Here is a 12,683-nt window from a genome sequence, read left to right on the forward strand (position 1 = left end):
TTGCGCCACCCCCCTCCCCCACCCTCTGAAAAGTCTCCCATTGTTGACTTTCCACCACTTCCACTTCCACTCACCACCCGCCACGTCGACCTCCTGTCCCCACCTTCCTTCAACTCTAAATACTACATCATATCCCCGACCCCACCATAATTACCACCTCAACCTACCTTTTCTCGCCATGCTCTTCCTGCCACCTCACCCTCGCGGATGCCACTCCCACGACCACTCCCGACCATTAAACTAAACTTGATCACTCCTTCCTCCCAATCCTCTGCTGACATATGGTGTCCTTATCGTCATGTCAGCAAGTTGTTACTTCATTAATTACCTTCCACTCCCTGTGCAATAGACCCGCTCCTCTTTAACGGTAACATATTAACTGTTAATTGGAAAATTATTATATATAAATGATCTGAAATCGTAAAATTTATTTCCTTCACCATGTCATATGATTAGCAATCTGTTATAGATTCTTAAGCCACACCTGTTGATTTGAAAAAATTATCCGAAGAAACCAGAGCCTTGGTGCTCCAGATTAGGGCCTCCACAAAGATATTTGTGTTGGATTCCCTTGAGTTCCTAGAAGATCGAGGAAGGTGCCATGAGCACGGAGAACATGTATATGGGAAGGTCTTAAAGGACTGCTTTTAGTAGAACCACTCTGATGCAATGCTCATAAATTTGAAAGCCCATCTTGCTAGCTTATTGTGAATCTTTAATAGAAGATCTTCCCATACCCGTCATCTTGAGTTGTCGACCAGTGGAGCGTTGAGATATTTTGATGGAGATTTTTGCGTTGGAAGTCCATAAGATTGGAAATATGTCGCTAAACATGCACAAGAATGTTAAAGAAAAAAATTAAGGATTTAGAATTATTGACTTCCATACCTGATGCAAGATAGAAAGTCTCCAACACATGAAGAAAAGCAAGAGATTCTGAAACAGTGGGTGTTCCCATGCCCATTGTGTAGTCTACAAATTGTTGATGGGTGAGTGGTAGGTCATCACCAAATGGAAGGAGTCATTTGAGTTGGCTCTCGCATATTGCTGCTTTGAGGAATCTCACCAGAGCTTTCAATGCCAAAATGAACAAGAATGGTGATAATGGCACACCCTGTCTAATTCGTCGAGTAGGTCTGAATTTCTCTAAAGGGGAGCCATTTACAAGGATCGAAAAGAGACATATGAAAGGAGATTTTGGATCCACATAGTCCATTTAAGGGAGAAGCCAAAGGCCCAGAGAATTTGGAGCAAATAACTCCAACTGAGTTTATCGAAAGCCTTCGAGAGATCAAGATTTAGGAGCACCCCTGGTTTCCACTACATCTTTAATGAATGGATGACTTTGTGAGCCATGATCTTGTCAAGGATTTTTCACCCCTCCAAAAACCCTGTTTGTTCAAGAGATATAAGATTGGGGAGGAGAGGCTTCAACCTATTAGCAATAATTTTTGCAATACTCTTACAAATAACATTGCAAAGAGTGATAGGTATGAAGCCACTTGGTTCCTCTGCATTGCCTTGTTTTAGAACCAAGGTGAGGAATGTAGCATTGAGGGGTTTTCATATGGATCATGATTTTTGAGATTCTTCCACAACAGGCCATACCTCTTCACCTACTATTGGCCAACAGGCTTGGAATAATTCAATAGTGAATCCATCAGGCCAAAAGGATTTATTATGTGGCATAGCTTTGACGAGACCGTTAACCTCCTCCAATTTTATTTCTCGAAGTAGGGAAACATTTTGTTCAGCAATAACTAAGCTTGTTATATGAGTTGTGATGTTATGTATTGCTTTTATCCTGTGAATATCAAGTTTCATTAGAACATTCTGGAATTCTTGGGTGAGTTCCTCAGTGATGTCCAGAAAACTATGTACCTTTTCACTAGCAAGGTTTTTGATGGAGGAAATTTTATTATGGTGATGATGTTGCAGCATAGATTTGTGAAAGAAAGTGGTATTTCTTTTTCCCTCCTTTAGCCAGTGAACTCTAGACTTCTGCTTCCATAAGAGTTCCTCCTGTTTCCCACACTCTTCAAGCTAAGTGAGGGTAATATCCTCTTCTGTAATGAGGGCATAAAATATGCCATTTGAGATAGCTTCACATTGAATGGGTGCCATTTTTTGCTCGAGCTTGGATTTCTCTTCTAGGATGTTGTCGAATTTAGACTTATTCCGACCCTTCAATTGCCATTTGATAATTTATGTTACATCTTGAACATGTAGGAGTCTTCCAAGTCTTGCTTCTCCTCCCACCATTTTTTATGTTTTCTTGAAAGTCAGCATGTTGAAGCCAATTTTTTTCAAAGTGGAATGACAAGTTGTGAGGTCTTAATTGTATATCTATGTTGAGACAAACTGCCCAATGGTCTGATCCATGACTTAGGAGAATGGATGCCTCCATAAAAATATCCCAATTCAGAATGGATTCTTAGACGATGAAGCAATAAAGCTTGGAGGCAACTTATTTCTCCCCTCCCCTGCTATTGTTCCAAGTGAACGTGTCATTGACAGAATCTAAGTCTAGTAGAGACAATGTGGTTAGAAGCTTCTAGAATTGGAAAGATTCAGCATCAAGTCGCCAAAATATGCTCTTTTTTTTCGACAATGACTTAATGCGATTAAAATCTCAGCTCAAAATGCAGGGCAGTGGAGTTAGGATTTGATTCAGAAAAATTGATTGAAGGAATCTCACCTTATCCTGCACATGAGCAGGCCCATAAACATTTGAGAAAAAGTATGCTTCCCTAACTCCTATGAACTGGAACTGAATTGAAATAATACAATTAGCGGCAAACATGTTTATGATTTAAACCTCTTGGTTTTTCCATATGATGGTTAAACTACTAGAATGTCCCTGATCATCTATTGTTGTCACGCAACAATCTTGTGCCCATTTGCTATCGATTTTACAAAGAGCTTCACTGGTTGATTTGGTTTCATGTATCATCAGAGTATTTGGTTGTTCCAAGTACCATTTGTCTTTAAGGAGCCTCTTCTTCCCTTTGCAATTGAGGCCTTGTATATTCCAAGAGATGGTCTTGATTTCAAAGGTATGTTGGTTGTGGGAAACACATCTGAGATCGTTCTGATACGCCATGAATTTACTAACATACCCAATATTTCCCTCAAATGTTGCTCATTTGTTTTACGCCCCCTTTTCTTTTCTTCCCAATGTAACTTTGAGGATTCTTTCATGTTCTTGGCTTGAAACATGAGTAAGCTCAAGTTAAAGGAACTTGTTGAGGTTTTAACCCCTTCCTGGCAAAGCATGAAGTAGTCTCAACCTAATGCTTTACCTGATGCTCATGAAGGGTAACTGAGTCTTTCCCCTTCTACACCTTCACCAAATTCGGAAGGTCGAAGGCATTAAGCTCCATCTCATCTACTTGTTCCAGGGCCATTTTGAGGATATCCAGGGGGGGTGGGGTTCTATAGATTAAAGTTAAGGGGTTGTGAAATCAACGAATCAACTTCTGGGGGGGTTTAGGTCGCAGAGGTGATAGGCAGTTGGTTGGATTCTTGCATATCCACTTCAAGCGACGGGACAACAATTGGGAGGTTGATGGAAGTCGGGGAGGAAAGGGGTGTGAAAGGGTTTTGGGAGGAAGGGCTCGCTTTGTCATATGAAGCCGAGGTTTTTTTTGGAGGGTTCTTCTTAGGGTTGGAGCATTTTCCTCCAACTCTAGTGAATCCATTTTCATCTTAGGCCTTAGAAGTTGTCGCATTTGTAGTGGAGGGTAGTAAGGGGAAATTTCAGTACAAATGGCCATACTCATGGAAATGTCGACACCATAAAGGAATGTGCTCATAGTCAAGATTTTGCCACCAAAGTCCATCGAGAGTTCATCTTGGTAATATAGCTCGATGGACTCTAGCAATGGCTCAGAAATGTTCATGCACACATAGATTCTCACATAGGAGATGTATCTTCCTTGTTTGGTTGCCTCAAAAGATTTGACATAGTTCCCAAGGGTATTCCCGATGCTAGCCAAAGTTTTCTCATACCAAAACTCTCATGGAAAATAATACATGTGTATCCATAGCGGAGTAGATATGAAATCTTCTTGATCTAATACAAACCTCTTTGTCCATAAATAGAGGTAGAGTCTAGCAAAATTATAAAAGTAGGGGCCATTTTTTAGTACCCAAAGCCCCGGAAGTGATGATTGATGCTATGTGATTCGTTCTCCACATTTCACTAGTTTCAATCCCACTTCTTCACCCCTGTGAGCATCACCCGATGCAATGAGTGCTAAGTGAACTATTCAAAAATCATGAGAAATTAGTCAGTTACGACTACCTCTCATGGAAATGGTCATACGTTTGAATGACTTACTTAACGCAGTTGAATCCCAAAAATGATATCTAATATAATGCACTGCGTAAATCCCCCATACTTAAATTCAAAAAGAGTCAAGGGATCTCTACTTGAATGGTTCATGAGGCACAATACTTGCTAAGGTTTTGCAAATGGGGTAGCAAGCTAAGTGGGCTTGATTGTGGGAAAAACTCCACAGTTAAGCGCGCTTGAGCCAGAGGAGTTCTGGGATGGGTGACCTCCTGGGAAGTCCTGGTTACCGGGTGCAAGCCCCGGAAGTGATGATTGATGCTATGTGATTCGTTCTCCACATTTCACTAGTTTCAATCCCACTTCTTCACCCCTGTGAGCATCACCCGATGCAATGAGTGCTAAGTGAACTATTCAAAAATCATGAGAAATTAGTCAGTTACGACTACCTCTCATGGAAATGGTCATACGTTTGAATGACTTACTTAACGCAGTTGAATCCCAAAAATGATATCTAATATAATGCACTGCGTAAATCCCCCATACTTAAATTCAAAAAGAGTCAAGGGATCTCTACTTGAATGGTTCATGAGGCACAATACTTGCTAAGGTTTTGCAAATGGGGTAGCAAGCTAAGTGGGCTTGATTGTGGGAAAAACTCCACAGTTAAGCGCGCTTGAGCCAGAGGAGTTCTGGGATGGGTGACCTCCTGGGAAGTCCTGGTTACCGGGTGCAAGCCCCGGAAGTGATGATTGATGCTATGTGATTCGTTCTCCACATTTCACTAGTTTCAATCCCACTTCTTCACCCCTGTGAGCATCACCCGATGCAATGAGTGCTAAGTGAACTATTCAAAAATCATGAGAAATTAGTCAGTTACGACTAACTCTCATGGAAATGGTCATACGTTTGAATGACTTACTTAACGCAGTTGAATCCCAAAAATGATATCTAATACCCAAATTATGTTTACTAGATTTGCAAAAATGATTGTAAAGAAGCCTTCTACACCTAAATCAAGCTTGGTTTTCCCCTGCAGCTTCCATTTGAGTCGTATCCATTGGGTTAGAGCTTTTTTAGTTGGTCAAATGCCTAAAAGCTTACTAATGAGGGTGTGATCTTTCATGAACTGAATATAGCCTCCAATATGTTTAGAGTTAATATGCTTAGAGCTAACTTCAAATTTTGGATCCATAACTGCCTTTGGGAGGCAACCATTGTTGGTGTCTTCCTTGAGGAGGGGGCAACTATTGGGGGTTTTTTTTGCTGCCATTAAGATTTTACTCATCATTTGGAGGTTGATTGTAGATGTTTTCCCTGATTTGTTCAATCTAACAACAACTTGATTGTAGGAAGAGGAACCACTCCCTCTGCTAGCAGTTTCCATGGGAAGAATGATGGAGAGGAAATCAGTGATTCAGTAGCTAGGGTTTTGAGACAGCTAAGGTTTTGCAGAGCTCAAGTTTTTCATCAAGAGATATAAACATATTCATATTTTAATCTTTCATTATATATTTAAGAATATTCATTTCTAAACCAATTAATAAACACACTTAAATTTATTATTAAATATATTCAAATTTTACTCTTCTACTATTTATTTAAAATTTATAATATTAAAATTTAATTTAATATATATCATATTGCGACTAGTGACATCTAAATCTTGAATTTTCATTAAACATTCAAAAATTATAAATATATTAAACTATAATTAGCCAAAATTTAAACCATTACATTAAAGGAGTTTTTTACTAATAATTCAACCTTTAAACCAACAAATAACATTATCTAAATCTTTTTTCTTTTTAATACACATTCGAAACTAACAATGGATTAATAACGCATTTGCGTCTTATTCTTTTAATGCACATTCAAGAATGATAACATATCAACATCTATTCCAATGTATATCAAGATCTATTCAAAATTTGGATCCACAATTGCCTCTTACTCCTAGTGGGTTGGCATCTTCCATGAGGAGGAGATGACTACTAGGTTTTTTTGTTTCCATTAAGATTTTGCTCATTATTTGGACGTTGATTGTTAAATGTTTTCCATGATTTGTTCAATCCAACAACTTGATTATAGGAAGAGGAACCACTCCCTCCGCTAGTAGTTTCGAGGGGAAGAAAAATGAAGAGCAAATTAGTGATTGAGTAGGTAAGGTTTTGAGACGGCTAAGGTTTTGCAAAGCTCAAATTTTTTATCAAGAAATAAAATTCAAATTCTAAATTAAGTAATAAACATATTCAAATTTTAATCTTTCATTATATATTTATGAATATTCATTTCTAAACCAATTAAAAAACACACTTAAGTTCATTATTAAATATATTCACATTTTACTCTTCTACTATTTATTTAAAATTCATAATATTAAGATTTAATTTAATACATATCATATTGTGACTACTCACATCTAAATCTTGAATTTTCATTACAAATTCAAAAAATATAAATATATTAAATTGTAAGTAGCCAAAATTTAAACCATTACACTATTTAAGGAGCCTTTTACTAATAATTCAACAAATAACATTACTTTAAAACTTTTTCCTTTTTAATACACATTCAAAAATAACAATGGATTAATTACAAGTTTGGGCCTTATTCTTTTAATGCACATTCAAGAATGATAACATATCAAGATCTATTCGAATGTATATCAAGATCTATTCAAAATTTAGATCCACAACTGCCTTCTACCGAGTTGACATCTTCCATGAGGAAGAGACAACTACTAGGTTTTTTTGTTGCCATTAAGATTTTGCTCATCATTTGGAAGTTGATTGTTAAATGTTTTCCGAAATTTGTTCAATCCAACAACAACTTGATTGTAGGAAGAAAAACCAGTCTATCGGCTAGTAGTTTCCATGGGAAGAAGGATGGAGAGCAAATCAATGATTTAGTAGTTAGGGTCTTGAGATGACTAAGGTTTTGCAAAGCTCAATTTTTTCATCAAGAAATATGACTCAAATTCCAAATTAAGTAATAAACATATTCAAATTTTAATCTTCCATTATATATTTAAGAATATCATTTCTAAACCAATTAATAAACACACTTAAGTTCATTATTAAATATATTCAAATTTTACTTGTCTATTATTTATTTAAAATTCATAATATTAAAATTTAAGTTAATACATATCATATCGTGACTACTCACATCTAAATCTTGAATTTTCATTAAGCATTCAAAAATTATAAATATGTTAAACTTTAAGTAGTCAAAATTCAAACTTATATATCTAATAAAAAATAAAATAACAATTCATAACCCATCTCGATCTTATTCTATTAATATATATTCAAGAATGATCACATCTCAAAATTTATTCCAATGCATATAGGAGGAACTAGCTAGCTCACTCTCTGAACCAACGAATAAAAACATCGAACATTTTTTTTTTTCAAAAATTTTGATATCAAACCAATAAAAACATCAAACATGGTTTTTCATTACATATTCAAAAATTATAATATCAACCCATTATATATAGTAAAAAAACAAGTTATATATTAAAAGCATTCTCTAAACCAATCAATAACATATCCAAACCTTTTTTCATTACACATTCAAGAATTACAACATATTAATGGGAAAATGATTGATATCTATTTGGGACAAAATCCAAGGGAGTTCTTCAAACACAGATTGAACACAATCCATTAAAACCAAAGTAAGAGCTCCGAAAACAAAAAACAAAGAAGTGAGCACAATACATCGAAAACAAAAAACCATAGAAACCACCCAATTTTATACATCAAACCTGGCCTCCATTGACCCGGACGACCTGAGCATTAACCCATTCTCCTTCATCGCTCACCAAGAACGCAACCAGGGGAGCCACATCTTCCACCTTCCCCAACCGCTCAAACGGACTGGATTTGATCCCGACCTCGATCGCCGCCTCGCTCTTGCCGGCAAAGAACATATCGGTGGCAATAGGGCCTGGCGCCACACAATTTGCAGTAATCTGAGTGCCCCTCAATTCCTGTGCCAGGATTCTCGTCATCATCTCCATCGCCGCCTTGCTCGCCGCGTAGGCGCCGAACCTTGGTATCGCCAATCCCACACTAGAGCTACTAATGTTGATGATGCGACCGCCGCCCCCGCGGACGACCCTGTTGGCGGCTTCTCTGCTGCACAGAAACGCCCCCTTGCATGTTCGGTCCCAATCTTCTTCGGAGGTCTCTGCAAGTGATAGATACTTGGGATCCAGGAATCCCGCGCTGTTTACCACGATGTGGAGCGGCCCAAATGCTTGCTCGGCCATGTCGAATAGGTGGGCAACCTGCGAGGGCTCGGCGACATCGGCTTTGCAGACAATGGCCCTCACACCATCCGAGGAATTATTATTGATTATGGAAGCGACTTCCTCTGCGGAGTGTTGAGTGGAGGAGTAATGGACGACCACTCTGGCTCCCTTCTCCGCCAAATGGAGGGCGATCTCCCTGCCGAGACCCCCAGAGGCACCTATAACAATGGCAGCCCTGCCTCGCAAAGGCATCCGCGTTGTCTTCTCCTCTGGCTGATCATCAGTAGTCGCCATAGCTGGAGGAGGCTTCCCCTCGCCCTGAGAGTGTATTTAATGCGGCGCAGCCCTATAATTTTACAGACGAAGCCCATTTCCTACCTGCCATCATGGCTGACGCGAAATCGAAGCCGTATTCTAACGGTTCTACGCCTCTTTTTTTTAAATCAACCTTGCCGTGAATCCGCGAGGTATTCATTACAATTTTATATTTGAGTTGGGAACTTTACTCAATTTAAATAATTTAAAAGATTTTTTTTATGATATTAAATTTTTTTATACATTTAAAATAACAAAATATATATCTGTCAAATTTCAACCAAACTATTTTAAATTTAAGATAATCAAATAGCCCTGGCCGGTTAACAAGATACAAGGATATCCCATTAAAATAATACTGATATATCCTTGTTTTACATTGTTTTTATCAAACTTAAAATAATACTGATATATTAAAGAATATATAATTTCGTGGTGTATTTAGTTTCAATAGAATTAAGATGAGATATATTAAATAATATAAATGTATTAGAAGCAACTAGTATGGTAATGTTTAAAAAAATAATGGGAGAACAATGAGGAAAGAAGGATGAAAAGTTTATTTGTAAATTTGTTGGCTAATTTCATTTTATATTTGAGTATGAAAAGATGTGTAGGTTTGTTTGTCTATCTCTGTGTGCTCTTTTAAAATAAAAATAAAAATTATGTTCTAAATAGGAAAATAATGTCAATGGTAATAAAAAAAAAAAAGAATTAAAACTTATATTTTTCAAAAATGTTTTAACTAGAAATTTAAATAAACCATTTGAATATCTATGTTAACTAATATATGTTGATACCAACTTCATATATATCTATATATAGAAGAAGAAAAAAATTGTTAAAATAAAACATTTTAATGTTCTGTAAAAAAAAATACTCTATGTGGATTTGGATTATCAATAAAATATATTAATAAAAATTAATATTGACATATACTTAAAAAATTATTAATAATAATAAATTATTAATAATAAAAAATTATTTTAATTTGCATGATAAAATGTTTGGATGTACATGTAATGTAAAATATTTTAATGTAAATTAGGTACATATTATATATGTCATTTAAAAAAATTATGTATATATCATGAAAAAATAAAATGAAACCAAAAGCACTAGAGGTATTCACCCTCCAAGCCTCATTCCCCAACGCAGCCTGCAAAAGAAAAATTCCCCAAGGGCCCAATAGAGTCACGCTAGCACCAATAGAAGGACCCAATAATGCGACCCACCGTCAAGGCTCCAATAGACCACTGTTTAGCCAAGAAAGTTGCTTGAGAACTAGGAGAGGTGTCCCAAAGAGGGAAAAGCCCAAATACACATTGAGGAGGCAATGCTCACAAAATGAGGGTGAGCTCGAATACTTCCTCTTGCATAGAGTTTCCCAAGACCCCACCTCAGGATGACACAACCCACCAAAGAATCCATAAAACAAATACTTTGCCAACCAAGGAAAGGGGACACGACCAAAATCCATATCAATATGGAAACATCTATAAAGGTAGAATTTAGAACTCGAAGGAGCAACAACATGCAATCCATAGAATTAAGGAGAAAAATTGCACCAAGAGTCAGCACTGGAATAGAAATAGCCACTGCAACTGCCCAAGTCCAGGTTTCCTATCGAGACCACTACAATTCAACACAGTTAACTTGGGACCATTTATCAAGATGCATCCCGCTTGGAGACCTGCATTTACAGCCCCATCGTCAAGCCTCAGACAATTAAGCATAATCACTATGGGAATCGCACGCTTCACCTTCTTGAGCTTCCCACTTAGTCTTGAACGTTGCCTCATCATTTGCAAAAAGAGGAATGTCTTAATGGCCACACAGGCCAGCATTAACATCGGTTGGGTGTGTGTTGCCACTGCCTCCCACATGATCACCAAGTGGGGTGGTGGCAACCCCTCCCCCTTTTGCATGCACGTGTCACGCCATCCAGGTGTTGGGATGTGTCATTTGAAGAGTCCCGACAATCAGATGTATGCAATCTTCTTTAAGAGGGGATTCGATTAGAAGAGTTGAAGGAGAAGAGATTGTGACCTCGTAATCCATACATCCATGATCAGTCAGTAGATCTCCCACATTGTTACATGTGAGTCGAACACGTGTATGGATGGTGATACGGAGTAGGCCCATGAGAGAGGAGACTTGTAAGAGAAGTTACTCCAATCTCCATCTAGTGGATATTTTGGCAACAACGTGTTGATAATAATTTGAGAGTCTCCTTCCATAATGAGTTTCATGTATCTTAGAGACTGCGCTAATTCTAACATTGAAACAAGCCTTGTAAGATCTCCAACATTATTTTTATCAATTCCCAAGGAACCAGAATAAAGGTGAAGGGGAGATCCTTGATGGTCTTTGATGATTCCACCAAAACTAGAGAGATTCGAGTTAACTTTTGATGCTCCATCAAAATTGAGTTTGAGAAAATCCAAGGGAGGAGGGGACCAATGGTGGGGACTATTGGGACGAAGGAGAGGGAGGGGACCAATGGCGGGGACTATTGGGACGAAGGGGAGGGAGGGGAGAAGGAAGATGGAGCAAGATGCAAAAGCTAGAGGATAATAGCTTCAGAGTCATGAGATTTCTAGTCAGTAGAGGACTAGGATGAGGCAAGAATTGATTCTTTAAAGTTCATTAGGGGGATTTTGAGGTCAAAAATGGGCCTCAAAATGAAAAATGTACTAAAAAAACCAGTAGGATTCAAGATGATAATGTTATCCCCAAGGGAGAATATTTTTGAAGGGGAAAGAAGAAAACTAATTTTTTTAGTCTTATTTATGAATTATCTCCTTGTAGGTTTACTCAAATTTAAAACATATATAATTGTTGGATGGGGAATTAGATTTCACATTCATTGAGTACCAATCTACATCTTTTTTAGTAGATACACATCGATAAAAATTCAGAATACATGAAAAAATGTGTTTGAAACTCACTTTTCATGTATTTTGATTTTTTCTCAGTGTGTATCTACTCAAAAGTATGCATTGGATGTAGAATTGAATTCCATATCCAACAAATGTACACATTTGAAATTTGAGTAAACCTACAAGGAGGTAAGTAACATAAACACAATTAAAAAAAAAGTAGTTTTATTTCTTTTCTTTTAAAAAATCATAACCTTTATTTTATTATTTTTCCTATTATTTTGTTATTTTCCTCAAGAGGCTCATTTTAGACCTCAAAATTCCCCTAATGAACCTAGATGATATTCCAAAGAAATTTTTCAAACACAAAGGAGTTTTGAAATATTTTGTGATTCCTTTATTTCAAGACATCCCAAAGAAGGAGACTAGGGGTGAGAGTCCATATTCAATTTAGGATGGAATAGGAAAAGACTCATTTATGCTAGTTAGCAATAGTATTCAGGATACTAAGGGGTTCTCTGTCAGAGCATGAGAGAATTTGGTTGAGATGGTCCAATAGCCCGAGAGTATAAGAGCAAATGTAGAACAAGTGCTCCATGTCCTCTGAGTAATGAAGACATAAAGGGCAGTGAGATGGATCTTCATGGTTCTATTTGACAAGATTATCCCAAGTCAATGATTTATTTTGGAAGAGCATCTAGAGGAAAAAGGCTAATTTTGGCCATGACTGTTGCTTCTAGATCTTTATCCAGACTTCTTCCACTGCTAATGAATGATACCCTACTGCTAAATGATAAGCTTCCTAGACAGAGAATGAGCCTTTTGAAGGGTAACCCCATCTGAGTTTGTCTGGTTGAATGGAAATGGAGATTTTTCTGTGTTGGAGAGAATTCCAAAACTACTGCCAATGAGTTTCCTCTAGTTGAGG

The 12,683-nt window shown here is 37.3% G+C and overlaps 1 pseudogene; it reads right to left on the reverse strand.

The window, feature by feature from the left end:
• Window positions 1-7,866: 7,866 nt before the first annotated feature.
• LOC149183465 (short-chain type dehydrogenase/reductase pseudogene) lies at window positions 7,867-9,022 on the reverse strand (annotated as a pseudogene).
• Window positions 9,023-12,683: the final 3,661 nt, after the last annotated feature.

Source organism: Pinus tabuliformis, chromosome 3_2, assembly GCF_031772625.1.
Source record: "Pinus tabuliformis cultivar Carrire ecotype Pingquan chromosome 3_2, CPIR1, whole genome shotgun sequence".
Classification (NCBI taxonomy): Eukaryota; Viridiplantae; Streptophyta; class Pinopsida; order Pinales; family Pinaceae; genus Pinus; species Pinus tabuliformis.